General features: G+C 42.5%; 1 protein-coding gene across 5 annotated transcripts in view; it reads left to right on the top strand.

The window, feature by feature from the left end:
• Positions 1–3,133: 3,133 nt before the first annotated feature.
• Positions 3,134–15,173, top strand: part of dlgap4a (discs, large (Drosophila) homolog-associated protein 4a) — an 80,479-nt gene continuing 68,439 nt past the window's right edge. For 3 of the 5 annotated variants that reach the window (XM_070968117.1, XM_070968114.1, XM_070968113.1), the window contains exon 1: positions 3,149–3,463. The gene's annotated coding sequence lies outside the window, so the exon portion shown is untranslated. Of the gene's footprint in view, positions 3,464–15,173 lie in introns of all 5 variants that reach the window. The other 2 variants (XM_070968115.1, XM_070968118.1) reach the window with 2 other exon arrangements.

The following is a 15,173-nucleotide window of genomic DNA, read 5'->3' as shown; positions in this document are numbered from 1 at the left end:
TCTCAAGCTGAGTAGGGCCAGATAAAATAAAATAAGCCTTTATTGATCCCAAAGGTAAAATTCACATGTTACAGCAGAGACATAGAAACAGCCTGAAAACACAGATATGGAATTCTTTGACTGAAATAAAGAGGAAATAAAATAAAGACTTAAAAACTATATAACTGCTACTATAGAAGTGAAAAGCAAATATTTGTTAAAGTCTAGTAGTGCAACTCCAGCAGCCGTGAGGTGTAAATGATATAGGCATGAATAAGTACACACAATGGTAAAATAAATAATGTTATATACATGTTCGGTAGTGTTCAGTGAAGTGTTCAGAAATCGAAGAGAAACTATGATATAGTGCATATAATAAATAAATAACAATATAGTATTATCATAAGCAATATATTGTTAGATATGTCACTATGCTACTGCTTCTTTATTTGATGTTTTAATGGGCATCATGAAGTCAAATACTGGTCTGCAGGTGGTGTTGTCCATACATAATAGTCATGTAGAGTCCAGAGTTTTGGAGGTTGGAGAGGAGAGGTAACCAGTGAGAATATTATTGACTGGCTCTACAGGTTAATTTTGCTCAGACACACACACACTCCACTAATGACCACTTCATGCATGCTGAATGATTGAGACCGATATGCTGCAAATCTGTGTGGTGGAAGACGAGGGATTCAAAGTGCTAGTTTGGCACGTTGTGGCATTTAGGGCTAAAATTACTGTGACTAAACGTACTTTGAGGAGAAGACGGATCGGCTAAAAGTCAAGCTAACTGGGGCAGAGAGGCTAGCCCTGGCCACCGGCTGCAGGACTGCTCTCACAAACAAAAGCTACATCCCAACTACCCGTTACTTCAGCAGGTGTGCTCCTGACGCACAGCCTCCCTGTCGAGCAGACGTGAGTTAGCCTGTGTCCACAATAACGTCAAAAACACTGTGGCAGTTTTTTCTTAAAAATTTAGTGGTCAGTCACCAGTAAATGGGTGTCAGCTATTGAAAGCACCAACCAGCACTGACGTCTCTATGATGACGTGTCCCTACGTGGGAGAAAACATTATGAAGTGCCCTCCGGCAGGTGGTGTAGTCAACAATTTTAATCTCAACTAGGGTTTGCAACTGTTTCACCATAAATGGATCATGACTTTTGCTGGTGCATGCAGCTGGTGCCCTTTCTGTTTTTTATCGCCCTCGCCCCTCAGGCAGCCCGAGCGCACCACTGCACGGTTGCACACATGTCACTGGCTGCACATCCAGTCAGGCTTTGCAGGGTGTTAAAAGACATCTGGACCAAAACGGCTGCTAATGAAGAGCCAGCCGAACGAAGCCAAGCGGAATCTCACCGTTCAGGTGGAGTTACAGGCCACTGTAGAAGAACTGGGAAGCTGAACTAATTGTCTGTCGTGTCGAGAGACAATATGTTAGAAGATTAATGTTAGATAGCGTAGCTCAGCCCTATGGAAAAGGACAATCTGAACAAAAACGTATTCAGCTTACAACTCAACCACTGGCTGCCTCGATGGCCCCTTTGGATATCCACCCGTGGATCAGATGCAGAGTTATTAGTCATGGTCTTATCCAATCAGCCATCCTTAATGCTTGTGCTACTGGGCATTACTCTGGAGAGGACAGATTGTCTTTTATTGTCAGTTTGATTTCAAACTGGAGATTAGTCATATTCATGCAGTTGCTGGTGGCACAGACCTCTCTTTGTGTGTGTGTGTGTGTGTGTGTGTGTGTGTGTGTGTGTGTGTGTGTGTGTGTGTGTCTATAATGTTTGCATTTGTGCCTCCAAACGTCTGTGTGTCCATTATTCACGTCAACAAACCTTCATGAGTAGCCACAGCGTCATAGATTAAAGGGAAAATCCACCCTAAAATAGCCCTTTCACACATGCAATGTTATCAAGACGAACAGCACATAGGCAGACTATAGCGATGATGTCATCCATACAATAAAATCCAGGAGCTGCTCCACCCAACGCAGCCACTGCGAGCACCCATAACAGCTTCATGGTGACTTTGTCTGGAATACTGGGAGACCATGGGTTAACGATTAAAAACACATTCTTAGATTTAATAGATTTCAACTGACTAACTTTAGGCCAACATAAATGTGTAAAGGTGTATTCAGCAGTGAGATGCTCTGATACATGCAGAAAATGTAACTGAACAGTGAACTGAATGAATGAAATATGACAAATAAATCAGAAAAGTGAATAATCTTCTTACAAGCTGACAGTGTGCTTCTATAGGTTTACTGCTTATGAACGCTAATGTAAAGCGTTGCCACTGAAACATTTTAGAGATTAGAGATTTTTTTGGGTTTCAGAACTAAATTTTCTGAGTGTTTCACTCATGACGTCAGTACTTGTAAAATCCTGTGGGGATTTTCTCTGATTCACATTCACAAAACTCATCCCAGTTCAAAATCTCAAACAAAAACTGCTCGAATCCACACAGTCAGTCACTCGTACAAGTATGAGCTCAACCTACCAGTCGATTAATTGATTAATTGACGGACAGGCAGCCGACTGGCAACTACTTAGACGATCAATTCATTGATTGAGTCATTATTCATCAAAAAAAATGTGGTTCCAGCTTCTCTGATGACTGGATTTGATCATTTTTTTCTGGTCTTATATAAGAGCAAACTGAATATTTTGTGGTTTTTGAATTTGAATGTGAGGCTTTGCAAAACAACCAACAGATTAATCAATACATTAATGGAATTGTTAGCTGCAGCCCTAATAGTGTGTCATCAGGTCAACTTCAGAAAGTGTCACCTCGTGACATCATCAATTCTTTGATTCATTGATTATAATCGTATTGTTGGCGCTCGTATCTGACTTTATCGTCCAAAATAGTGTAGCCTCTAACGCAAAAGCGTATTTTTGAATGAATTTTCCCTTTAAAGTCTCTCTTCTCTGTGCTTGACTCATCAAAGAGCATCACTCCGAAGACTGAAAAAACACGCACGCATGTTGCCTCTCGGTGCGCATCATGATTCATCAACCACCGTTTGCTCATGAGACCGTGATTTCGGGTCTGATGAGTTCATATTCGGAGCTGAGTGTTTTGTCGTGGGCCCTCAGATGCCCCCACCCCCACCTCTCTCATCCCGCGTCTCGACGGACCAAACGCTGCTGCAGCAGCATCACCGGCAGCCTCCAAACTGCGTTTTCCCTGCCGCGATGGATCCCTCTGTAAACCGGTGAGCTGCGACCAGAAGACCGCTCAACTGCGCGGAGGACCGACGAGCGATGACCGCAGCGAGAGTCGGCCATACATCCAAGGGATAAAAAAGAAAGAAATATATTTCTATCAGTGTTATAGGACCGTCTTGTTTACCTTCCCGACAGATAAACAGCCGGGTGACAGTGATATTACAGCCGACATGTAAGAGCTGGATAACTATTCCCGTGTGACCGACACCCATCCGCAGCTGATCGCAATAAAATGGAAAAGGTAAGCTTGTTGACACGTTCAGGCTTTTCCATCGGGCGTTGCGGGTTTCAGTCAAAAAGCTGACGGCTCGACTGGAGCCCATCAGGCTGCATTGTTGCATCGTCAACCCCCTTCCTGAGTTGAAATTGACGATTTGCTTGTTTAAAATAGGTCGCTCTTCACCTGTCGACTCGTGAGTGTGGCTGGAGCTGCAAGATGCCAATACAGTGACTTGTACAGTAAATATCATGTCAACAGCCTGCTTTTTATTAGGATTTTTGACTGGATGAAGCTGCCTCCAGACTGCCAGAGTCAAAGTCAGTTTACAAAGGCAGTGGCAAGTAGGATATGTTTAAACGTGAAGCATTTAAATGCATTTTTCCAGCTTTTTAAGTGATAATATGTATGTTTATAATCTGTATTTGATAAAGCGATCAAAGCCTTGCTATCGAGCTTTTTGTGGAGGAAAACAGCAGGCGAACTGAGAGTTTTGAAAGGGAAAAGCATGTCTTTTAAGAACAATTAGGCCAGTCTCTGTTAGCTTTTTAACTGGGTGCAGATTTTGAATTAATCAGCACTACATTACCATTTACTTGTGCTCGGTTGCATTGCTTCTTTTGATGAGTGTAAAATCTCAGACTACAGCAAAACCACAGCAGCATACTCTATCTCCCCTTTGAAGTTTCGTCACTCTCACTGCGAGAATAATTAGGAAACATTGCACTTTTTGTGTATCTAAAATGTTCGTAGTATGTCAGAAACACACGTCTGCGGGCGCCCGTCCTCTGGATGGAGCAGGAGCTGCCTGCTGGATCCCTGCATGGATCTACACCAGCACTCTTCTCCTCTGACGCTGAGGATGAGGCTGCATCCAGGGGGGCTGTTGATTGATTTCTATCGAGGCCTGTGTTTCAGCTGTTGTTGTCGAACAGGAGGCCCTTCAATTAAAAGCCCATTTTGTTAGTTGAAGCCTGATTAATAATTCATCTGCAGCTCAATGGGACCACAAATCTGTGGATGGCACACTGAAGGATGTCAGTATACGAGCCCGTGGTGCCGGCAGAGACTGGGGCAGGTTTATCGCAATATAGCTGAATTGTAAATACCCCCTTTCCTGTTTTCTGGACCTGTACAGGCATTTAAATGTGTACATGAATTGTTTAAACAGCGGGAGAAAGAAAGCACACACAGTCAGGAGTGAGCAGTGCAAACAGAGTGCTGGAAAAGCTCTGGGTATCCTGTATGAAACGGCTCTGTTGGTGGTGGACTGTAGGCTTGCATGAAGGTGTCAATGTCATATCTGCTGCCAGGGAGCCAACAGCCACGGTGATACAGTATCAGAGAGTTTAAAGAAAACCCAGCTGGCTCTGATCCAGGATGGTGGGTGTTTTTAAAACTGGCTTAGTCAGGGCTACTGCAGGGAGTGATTAGACAAGATGCTGTACAGTATCACACACATCAGTGTGACGTCAAAGGACGCGGAGCTTTACAAGTCTTTTTACACCAAGACCCTGCGGAGTCCTGCGATGGCTGAACCAGTGCTGCGCAAACGCTGATACTGAGCACATGAAGATGACATTTAGATTGCTGTCATGCAAATAATCTGCGTGAACATTTGTCCTTGTGTGAAAAAGGTTGCAGTCGGTGAGTTGTGTTTTCTGAAAGCTCTTTCCAGTTTCACTATTTACCACTGGAGGAAAATGCAGTAACTAAGTACAGTTTTGAGGCAATTTACTTCAGAGCTTTAATTTTATGCTGCTTTATACTTCTGCTCCATCAGGCTACATTTCAGAGGGAAATATTGTATTTGTTACTGCACTACACTGATTCAGTGACAGAAGAAGTACTCATATCACATACTTAAGTAAAAGTACCCATAATGCAGAATGGTCCATTTCAAAGTACTGTATATTATTTGATTATTGATGCATTAATGTGTAAATATCACTAATGTTACAGCTGGTAAAGGTGGAGCTACTTTTAACTACTTTATTTACTGCAGGGCAGATTAATCTAATGATGAACTGAATGTGCAAAGTAAGTAATAAATAAAAGTACTGTGTGAGTAAATGCACTTAGTTACTTTCCATCACTGCATTAATTTGGCAGCTGTAACTCCAAATTAATTCATGAAAAATTGCCAAAATGTGACATGTTGTTATAGATTAAACTCAGCAGCAATTTCAACGATTACAACGGTAAAATTATCTCCAGCTCGACTGATGACAACAGTAAAACACACGTCCACAGTAATCCCTCATGAACAATTATCCAAAGTAATGAACAACAATAGAACCACCACAGGGGCAATTTGTCTGCATAAGAAATACTATTACTTTAAAGTATATGAACATAAATACTGTATATATTTATTGACGTTCATAACTATATATGATACATCTCAACTTCCGTAAGACAGACAGACAGACAGACACACACACACACACACACACACACACACACACACACACACACACACACACACACACACACACACACACACACACAGCATGACCTGCAGTAATTTACATAAATGTGCATATGCACATCAATACTCATTATATATTATGTAACTGACTGTAGAATTTTACTCCTAAAACTTTTTCTCTTGAAACTTCAGGCACATTGCACTGATAAAACTTATGTACTTTTACTTAAGTAAGATTTTGGATGGAGGACTTTTACTTGTAACAGAATTTTCTTCCGTTTTCGAGTTGGCAGCAGACAGAGTGTTAAAATCTTGTGTGTCTGCCCCTCTGTTAGAGGCTCAGCGTTATAAGGCTTTCTGAAGTACGGCTGCCCATGCTGGGGCGCATTAGCCGTATCATGAGAAGAGAAAGAGCAGAAATGTCACAAGGTATTGGCCTAATTGGCATTTCAATGAACATGGACAACAGTCTCTAAAGCCCTGTGTCTTCTTCTGCTCTTCTCTCCGTCTCCTGTTCCCTCTCTGTTTTATTAACTTGCTGGCTTCCCTCTGTCAATCTCTCCACTGTATCAGCCATATGTGGTAGGCGTAAGGTCAGCTGACAAACGCAACAAGGTAATTACGATATAACAGATCGGCAGCCTCTCACGCCACCCGTCACGCCGTGTTATATATTGAACGATGTAGTGCTATAAATGAGTCAGGATGGATTATTTAGTTGTTATTGTGTTTGCTGCAGTATGTTAGTGTGGATTTGCAGGTTTGAAAGGAAAAAGACAGTAGTAATGTGTTGATGCCTGTTTGACTTACAGTAGATAGTATAATACAGTAGATAATTTAGCAACAAGGCATCAGCACAGCTTCAGTTCAGCAGAAGAATGGCGCTCTGAACTCAGCCATGTGCACACTTCCTCCTTGCGTGAAGTGTCTTTGTGCACCCTGTGATCAGCTGCTGTCTCGCCCTCTCAAACTCGTGGACAAAGAGGACTCAGATGGAGAGCTAAATGATGCGGTTTCATGTCCAAGGAGAGCGGCTCATCTCGCCTCATATTACTTCAACGCACAGAGGTTTTGTGACCTTGGTAACGCCGCTCTCGGTCCATCTCACGCAGGAGCTGATGAAGTGTTCGGAGGTGATTAAAGTGTGCCTCCTCTGATGCTGTTCTGTGCTGCTGAGTCAGTGACCTTTCCTGCCATCAGGTCACTCTGTTCTAAAGTCTCCTCTCCTCTCCTCTCCTCTCCTCTCCTCTCCTCTCCTCTCCTCTCCTCTCCTCTTCTTCCATCTTTTCATCTCCTGTCTCCTCTCCTCTCCTCTCCTCTCCTCTCCTCTCCTCTCCTCTCCTCTCCTCTCCTCTCCTCTCCTCTCCTCTCCTCTTCTTCCATCTTTTCATCTCCTGTCTCCTCTCCTCTCCTCTCCTCTCCTCTCCTCTCCTCTCCTCTCCTCTCCTCTCCTCTCCTCTCCTCTCCTTTGCGTACTTTAGTCTCCTCTCCTCTCCTCTCCTCTCCTCTCCTCTCCTCTCCTCTCCTCTTCTTCCATCTTTTCATCTCCTGTCTCCTCTCCTCTCCTCTCCTCTCCTCTCCTCTCCTCTCCTCTCCTCTCCTCTCCTCTCCTCTCCTCTTCTTCCATCTTTTCATCTCCTGTCTCCTCTCCTTTGCGTACTTTAGTCTCCTCTCCTCTCCTCTCCTCTCCTCTCCTCTCCTCTCCTCTCCTCTCCTCTCCTCTCCTCTCATCCTTTCATCCCTTGTTGTCTCCTCTTCTTTTTGTCCTTTATTCTCTTCACTTCTGTCCTCCTCTCTTCCCCTTCACATCCTCTCCTCTTCTTCTTCTGGTCTCCTCTCCTGTCCTCTCCTCTCTTCCTCCTCCTCCTCTCTTCTGTTAAGCAGATTGTTAAATGCAGCAAAACAGGAAAAAAACAAGGACGATGCAAATCAAACGATAAAGTCTTCTACGTCACTCCAAAGACTCTTCCTGCTTCCTCCTTCCATCTCAGCCTCTCTCTCAGTATTCGTCAAAGTTGTAACATCTCACATTTTCCACTTCTTGTATAAGAGCTGAAAATAGAAACAACTGTTTTACAGTAGGCCCCTGACAGGCGTCTTGTTATCTCCCTGCATGTGTCATTTTACAATAAGTCCCTGCCTGGGCTGCGTCGCTGAATGGATCCTCTGACACAAATTTGCATGTTAAGCTGAACGTTCCTCACCAGGGACAATTAATCAGCACACAGCAATTAATGAGTCTGTGTCCCCTGGTGATTAATCGTGTCCCATGTGTCCAGCGTAGGGAAGATCGCAGCAACAGCTGTTTGTTCATGTCAGTGTTTTTATGGCAGTCCATATTTTTCATTCAGCCACCGAAGAATAATAGTTTTCTCGGGATATTAAGCAGTAAAATTGGGTTTAAATGAAATTTGAATACACAGTTGATTAAGATTTGGTTTATTTGTTCTGCTTGCAGTTGACAATCAAACACAACTAAAAGCTAATTGTTGTGGACATGAAATAAAACCTTGGATTGATGGAGAAGCTGCCGAACATCACTGGGAGGCATTTGTTGTGTGAAAGGAGAAGCAATAGAGAACGGCGCCGAGGATGCTGCGGAAATAATGCGGGGTGATATTCAAAGCTCTGGGATATTTTGTTTTGCGACTACAAAGAGAATTTCTATAACCTTCGCTTGAATTTCTGGGGCAGTTCTTGGTGATTGTGTCTGTGGGTGGTTGTGTGTATATAAAAATACATTTCTGGACAGGAACAGAGCTCACAGGGTTTCGTTGTAATATCCGCTGCCCTTGAATCACAAGTTGGCTTTAATTACTTCCGTGTAAATATAAGAAAACCGGTGTTCAAAACAGATTTTGCCTTTTGGAAAGCTGCTTCCCTCCGGCAGGGAAAAATCAAATGCATAAATTCACTTGCATATTCCAGAGAGCTGCAGGACGACGGAGAAGCGTTCTTATATTGACTTTAATGTGTTGATGGCCGAGCATGTGGGAACATTGTGGTAAACAAACACAAGCGTGCAGTCAAGATGCAGGGAAAAATTGTAATTTGCGCAGGGAAAAGATCAATTCCTGCCTCAAACTGCCTACAGCAAGATTCCCTCTAATTAATGGCAAGTTAAATTGATTGTGTCATCATTAATATTATATATTGGTTATTTGTATTGGTTGTGTGATTGGCTCAAAGGCATCAGCATGCACAGGCAGTGGGCTTGAGAGGGAGTCTAAGAGCAGATCTGAGCCCTCTGAAGATTAACACCATGGGATGTCTGCCGTCTGGCTTCTGCCACCGATTACATTCACTCAAACCGAGACCTGACCCCGGGTGTGCCTGTGTCACCACCCCAGCTCCAGAGCACCATATGGACATGGCATCTCGTGTTATCGCGCCTGTTGCCTGTTCTCCGCTTCCCATTCACCACACCAGAAGATTGTTTTCACCTTTTGACATACATGGATCCACATTTCAAGCACAGATAGCCGGATCAGGGTCCCACGTGTCAGTAGAGATAATTAACACATCTGCCTGACACCGTTGGAGGTATTTGCCCATGGCTGCATTGTGATAAAGCCAGTTTGCCAAAATAGATACTTCACTGAACTCATATTCACTCCAGACCTGAGAGGTAGAAAAGCATCACAAAAATCACTCTTTTGATTGGCGTTTTTGAATATTTAAGGTTTAATCAACCGTGTTGCCAGACAGGAAAAACAGTATTGGACTATTCTGTGGCATCGTTGTTCGTTTTTAACTTCTGACGGCAGCATTTTTTAAGTCCTCGTCTAAGATTCAGTCCTGGTAGATTTGGTGAAACCTGTGGTTACCATCGTTACAGCTAGTATGCTTTAAGAAAATGAAAAAATGACCGTATTTATCTTGCAATGACAAAACATCTTCCGCATATTCTGGGGCCTCTTCACAATAAAAGCCACCCTGTGTCTCACCAGTTGAAGGCCTTTATTGTGAAGTAGCAGTGCATGATGCATGAGGTAAAGAGAGGAAACAGTAAACAGGAAGGCTATCAATGAGACAAATTACACATGATTACATGAATGAGTCATTTTCGTGTGCTTCCCTTGTGCTTAAGTAGGCGCTGTGATTCCAGTGCAGGAGCGGCGGACTCCGCCTTTACCAATAATGACCACAATACAGAGAGATGAATACATGTAAGCACAATGAGTCTCTATTAATTGTATATAATATCAAAAATGGGGGTTTGTTTCATGCAAATCTTAATGATTAGAACTTTACAATTCTCACTTGCAATATCTTCACTTTACGATATGGTTAAGATCACTTACAGACTGAGGTTATAGCAAATACGTCTGGCTAAGGAACGGATAGGGTTAGGTGATTAAAACACTTGGTTAAGTTTAGAGAAAGACCATGGTCACGGTGAATAAAGGTTATTTCCAGCTCAGCAATGAGATTCAAACTTTGAAAGTCATATGTGCCACAGCCACTCCACCACACACACTCCACACTGACACGTTTGGCTTCCTACAGAGAGGACACACTAATTCCTGCATTGGTGGTGAACACAGTCACTGGATGTGAGTTGTGAGCTGTAGAATTATCCAGTGTTGTCATAATTCCTCGGGGCTGTTCAAAATACTTATCCAGCTTTTGGAAAAAAGAAAACTTCTCTTATAATTATCGCCAAATATACATTTTTAAAATACAGAGACTGGAATATTGTACTTGAGGCAGCAGTTTTCCCCTGAACTGGACATACGGCAACCAAAACATAACAGCTGGACTGTGAGAGTTCTTCACGCCTTTGTGATTAACCATTTGCAGATGTTCATAGTATACAAAATATCGAGGTCTTCATGTGCTAAAAAATGCCCCCCTCTCATTATAAGGCCTTTAATTTTAAAGGACGTACTATTTCTCAAGGAGGACACCGACCTTTAATATGTTAATGTGTCTCTACAGCAACAGCAGTAACCTGGCAGTCAGTGTCCTACTCCCATTAATTATTTATAAACACACACACACACACACACACACACACACACACACACACACACAAAAGTGCTGTATGTGTGCCACATGAGTGTGCAGGCGAGAGACAAGAGAAACAACCTTACGTCACTTCGACATGCATTTACTGTCTACATTAACCGGCAAAGTAATGATTCAACCTGCAGCAGGTTCGCGGGCGCCGTCACTGACACACGGACGCACACATACGTGCACACGCACACACTCATTTCAGTGGAGGATTTCAGGAAGGAATACTGTAGCCTTTTGTGAACAGCAGATTAAACTAAGCTTGAGTTGGAGACTGAGAAATCACACCACGGCTTTGCTTTGACTTAATCCTGCCTGTGCGCAGTGTTAAGATCTTGCATAATAACGTAATGTCACTGCCGTATCTTGAGGTAACAGAAAAGTTAGAAAACTGCAGGGGAATCATAACTGTCAATTATAGTGTGCACTAAGAGCCAAACCATCAACAATTTATGTAACTTGTGACAACCCTGTCTCTCAGAGTCTACTAATAATTTGTTATGCCAAAAACGTTTTCAGTGTTACTGCCGCCTGGATTATGTTCAGCTGTTTCTTTAATGAAGGAATTTATGTTTTTGCACCACATGCAAGTCATAGTTGGATGTTTGAAGTACAACACGCAGTTCTTTGACATTAGACACTGTTGTGGTTCAGTTAAATATTTAAGTAAACAGACTTCTTCTTATAATAATATATTAATATTGAACCAACACAGTTATCTTTGCCTAAATAAAAGGCTAATTATGCTTTATTTAAACTGTAAAAGAAATGAGTCATCAGTCATTGGGTTGGTGGTATGTTCAATATTATGCAACTTAACAAATATGTTAATTAAACCTCCAATAAGTGGTGTATGTTTGGCCACTTTAGAGTTATTCAGGGACTACTTATTAGTTATAGAGCGAATCCCACATTGTTCCTGATTCGTTCCTCACTTGTTTCTCAGTAACTGCTCAGGATTTTGTTTAAGTGTTTAAACAAACAAGCTATGAACACAATACTGACATATCGTCACCTTCTATATACGGTATATGGTGAATACTTTAGCAGTTGCTTATGTACACATCCAGCAGAGGAGCAGGAGAATTTACCCTCCTTTTAGCTTTGTTTTGGTCTCCACCAACTCGTCATTCACCAGCTCATCGCTAACTGAAAACCTGCTCAATGAGAGTGAACTAAAACAGTAAATTTGTTGGTCAGAAAACCAAAACAATGAGCTAAAAGATGCGGTAGAGTCATTTTATCCTGTGTAATTTCTTAAATATTGATTATAGCCACTTTAATCACCAACAACTTAATCAGAAAATGTTCCTCTCTGCATTATGTTGATAAAAGGTGAAATTCAGGTGGCTTTAAAACATGTTTTACATTTCAAATTAGTTGTATAGAACTCTAGCAGACAGGTCTGCTTGTGAACACCTAATCAAACTTTGTGCGTGTGAGCTCTGTGGGACTGTTAATCCATGTTTCAGGTCTAATGATATGATGCTATCTGCTTTGAACGTGTCTTCAATAGTTGGCTCCTACTTTAATAACTCGCAACCATGTTCGGTCAGGAGAGACTCTCAGGCGCACCCACACAGCCCCTTCACAGTCAGGGCCACAAAGAGTCAAGAACAACATTCAACCTTGTGACATTACACACCCGCATGCCTTCTTCCTACACACACACACACACACACACACACACAAACTTTGACTGTAGCTGGAAGGAGTGATAGTGCACTGTGTCATCCTCAGCGGTGAGGCAATTTGAAGCCTGTCTCCCTTTTCACAGATAGATGCAACATGTCCCCCAGGACTGCTAAACAGAGACACTCTCATGATCACTCACCCTCACTATAACCTTGAAGCTAAATAGAACAGTTTACCAAATGACACAAGGTGTGCCACTGTGTTTGTTCTGTATTAGAGTTTTGGTCGTCAGTGCACCCAGTCTGTCAGCCTGGATGCGCTCAGTGAATTGACTTACATACATACGTTTGCCAATGCCATACAAATATATCCAGTATACATAAAGACAACCTCTCAGCTGTACAGTCTGTCAGCGTAAAGGTGTTTCAATTTGCTAAACATTGTGTTTTATTCTTTGTTAATCCCTGAGGTATAAATCCTCCCAAGCTAAGTTGATACACTCTCTGGGCCTCTCCGTTTTATCTTAGCGATTAGCATTGCAAGAGATTTGCATGATAATGTGGTCACATCTTCACACTCCTAAACTTAACAACAGCCTTAGCCCATATGACAGCTGCCTCTGTTTCTGTGCTTCAGTATGCTATTTATATTTTATTAATGGCGCATTCATGTACATTCACACTCTTGCTCGTTGTGCTTAATACACAGCTCTGTGAGATCTTGTCATATTAGTGCTATTTGTTCATTATGGCATGACCGACATGTCATATGCTGCACAGGCTAACAAAATAAATATTTAGAAGATAAAACCAGGGGCAAACAAAATATTATCTAGTAACCAACCACATTTCTACCAATAATAACGACTAATTTGCTCCATGTCTTTAATATGGGCTAATGGCTAATGGACACCAGTGCTGTGCGTTTTCACTGGATTTCCATAGAAGATGTAATAGAGGAACTGTCACTGCGGCAGGATTAGCAGCACGGGCAGAGAACTGACTCCTGCATTCCCTCTGCTGTCTTGTGTTTGTGTGTACCTAAACCTTCCAGTCACCACAGCAGGCTGTCTGTATTGCTTGGATTTCTTCAGCATGCATTGACCTCTGGTCCCATTGTCATCCCTCTGCGTGGAGCGTCAGTCGATGAGCGGGTCACCCTGAGCTGGCTGTTGTAAATTCCTATCGTGCAAACTGTAAGACAGCAGGAACAGACTCTCGTCAGCCTCCATCTTCACCCTACTGAGGTTATACGTCCTTGTTTGTGTTTCTACAGGCAGTGCGCCTTCATTGTAAACACCACTGTTGCATAATTCACAGCAGGAGGGAGGCAGCTGTTCCTGAGGACTGGCAGGTAATGGGGCAGCAAGATGCTCCTGAGCCTCACAGGAGGCTGGAGGGCAAATCCAGGATGACTCGGACATTCCAGCCGTTCCCAGAGGAGTCCTGTCTGGAAGCATGACTGTAGGGCTTTGATGAAGGAGCTGCCTTCCTCTTGAATTATACACATTTCTAGATATTGTCACAGGAATACGCACAGTCGAGCATTAGGAGCTGACTAATGACAGAACTAATGTTAGTCTCAGATTAGCCACCTGTACAGGGAGCATCTGTCTGTCATCACAAGGCAATCTCACTCTTTATTAATCCGTTGGGGGCTGTAATGAATTTCATCTGGAGAATTGCAAGGGCTCCCAAAGGTCACTGTTTGCACTTTTGCTTCCTCTATCCTCTTTATCTCTCCATCTAATCCTCCTCTCTACTACTTTAATTTGTTTATCACACAGAAGCTTTAACGTACAGTAAATACCATCATGTTCTATTGCTGTTACATTTATTCTATGTCATGCAAGCTGGGAAATCCTCGAGGTTCAGCCCTGTTTTGATGGCTTGCGTTTGGCAACCAATTTACATCAAAAATTTACATCAGGAGAAAAGTGCACATAATAAATCACCTAATATAATTTCGAATCGCTGTATTTGTATAAATAAGCATGCGCCTACAAAGATTTATTCAGCGCCGCTGCAACATTTCGACGTCACGTCTTTGTCAAGTTCACTCAAGCTGCAACAATGAAGATCCATACATAGATCCTTATAGCGACTGTCCTCCCAAGAGGAACGACCAGTCAGTCATTTCAGCCCCAAGTGACACAAAAAGACACATATTTATGGAGGAAAGTAGGAAGTCAGGTGACGTTGCTATAAAGGCTCTACAGATGAGATTTTGACATGGAAGACTGCGGTTTGGTTTCTGTTACAAGTCAATGTTGTTTTTTTAAAAATCCTAACCGTGGATGTCCCCTCACCTTGTCAGAGGAGCTTCCTTACATTTCCGCTGTATTTATTATTGTAACCATGACAATAAAGGTCCCCTAACAAAGTAGTCATTTTAACCCAAACCACGACCTTTCCCGAAACCAAGTCAGTTTTGTGTCTAACCCTCATAACGCTGTCACACCGTAAAACTGATTTATAATCAGTGATTTACGCGGGGTTTGAAGGCTCAGACAAACGATGTCATCCTGTTCATCGAGGCATCAGATCAGAAAACACTCCTGCGTGTCATCCAAAAGGACAAAAAAAACAACGTATTTTTGTGTTTAACTTGGAGGACTGCTTAATCAGTTACTACAACATGTAGGCATTT

This window comes from Chaetodon trifascialis, chromosome 8 (assembly GCF_039877785.1).
Source record: "Chaetodon trifascialis isolate fChaTrf1 chromosome 8, fChaTrf1.hap1, whole genome shotgun sequence".
Taxonomy (NCBI): domain Eukaryota; kingdom Metazoa; phylum Chordata; class Actinopteri; order Chaetodontiformes; family Chaetodontidae; genus Chaetodon; species Chaetodon trifascialis.
The sequence above is the reverse complement of the archived record's forward strand: the minus strand, read 5'-3'. Positions and strand labels throughout refer to the sequence as shown.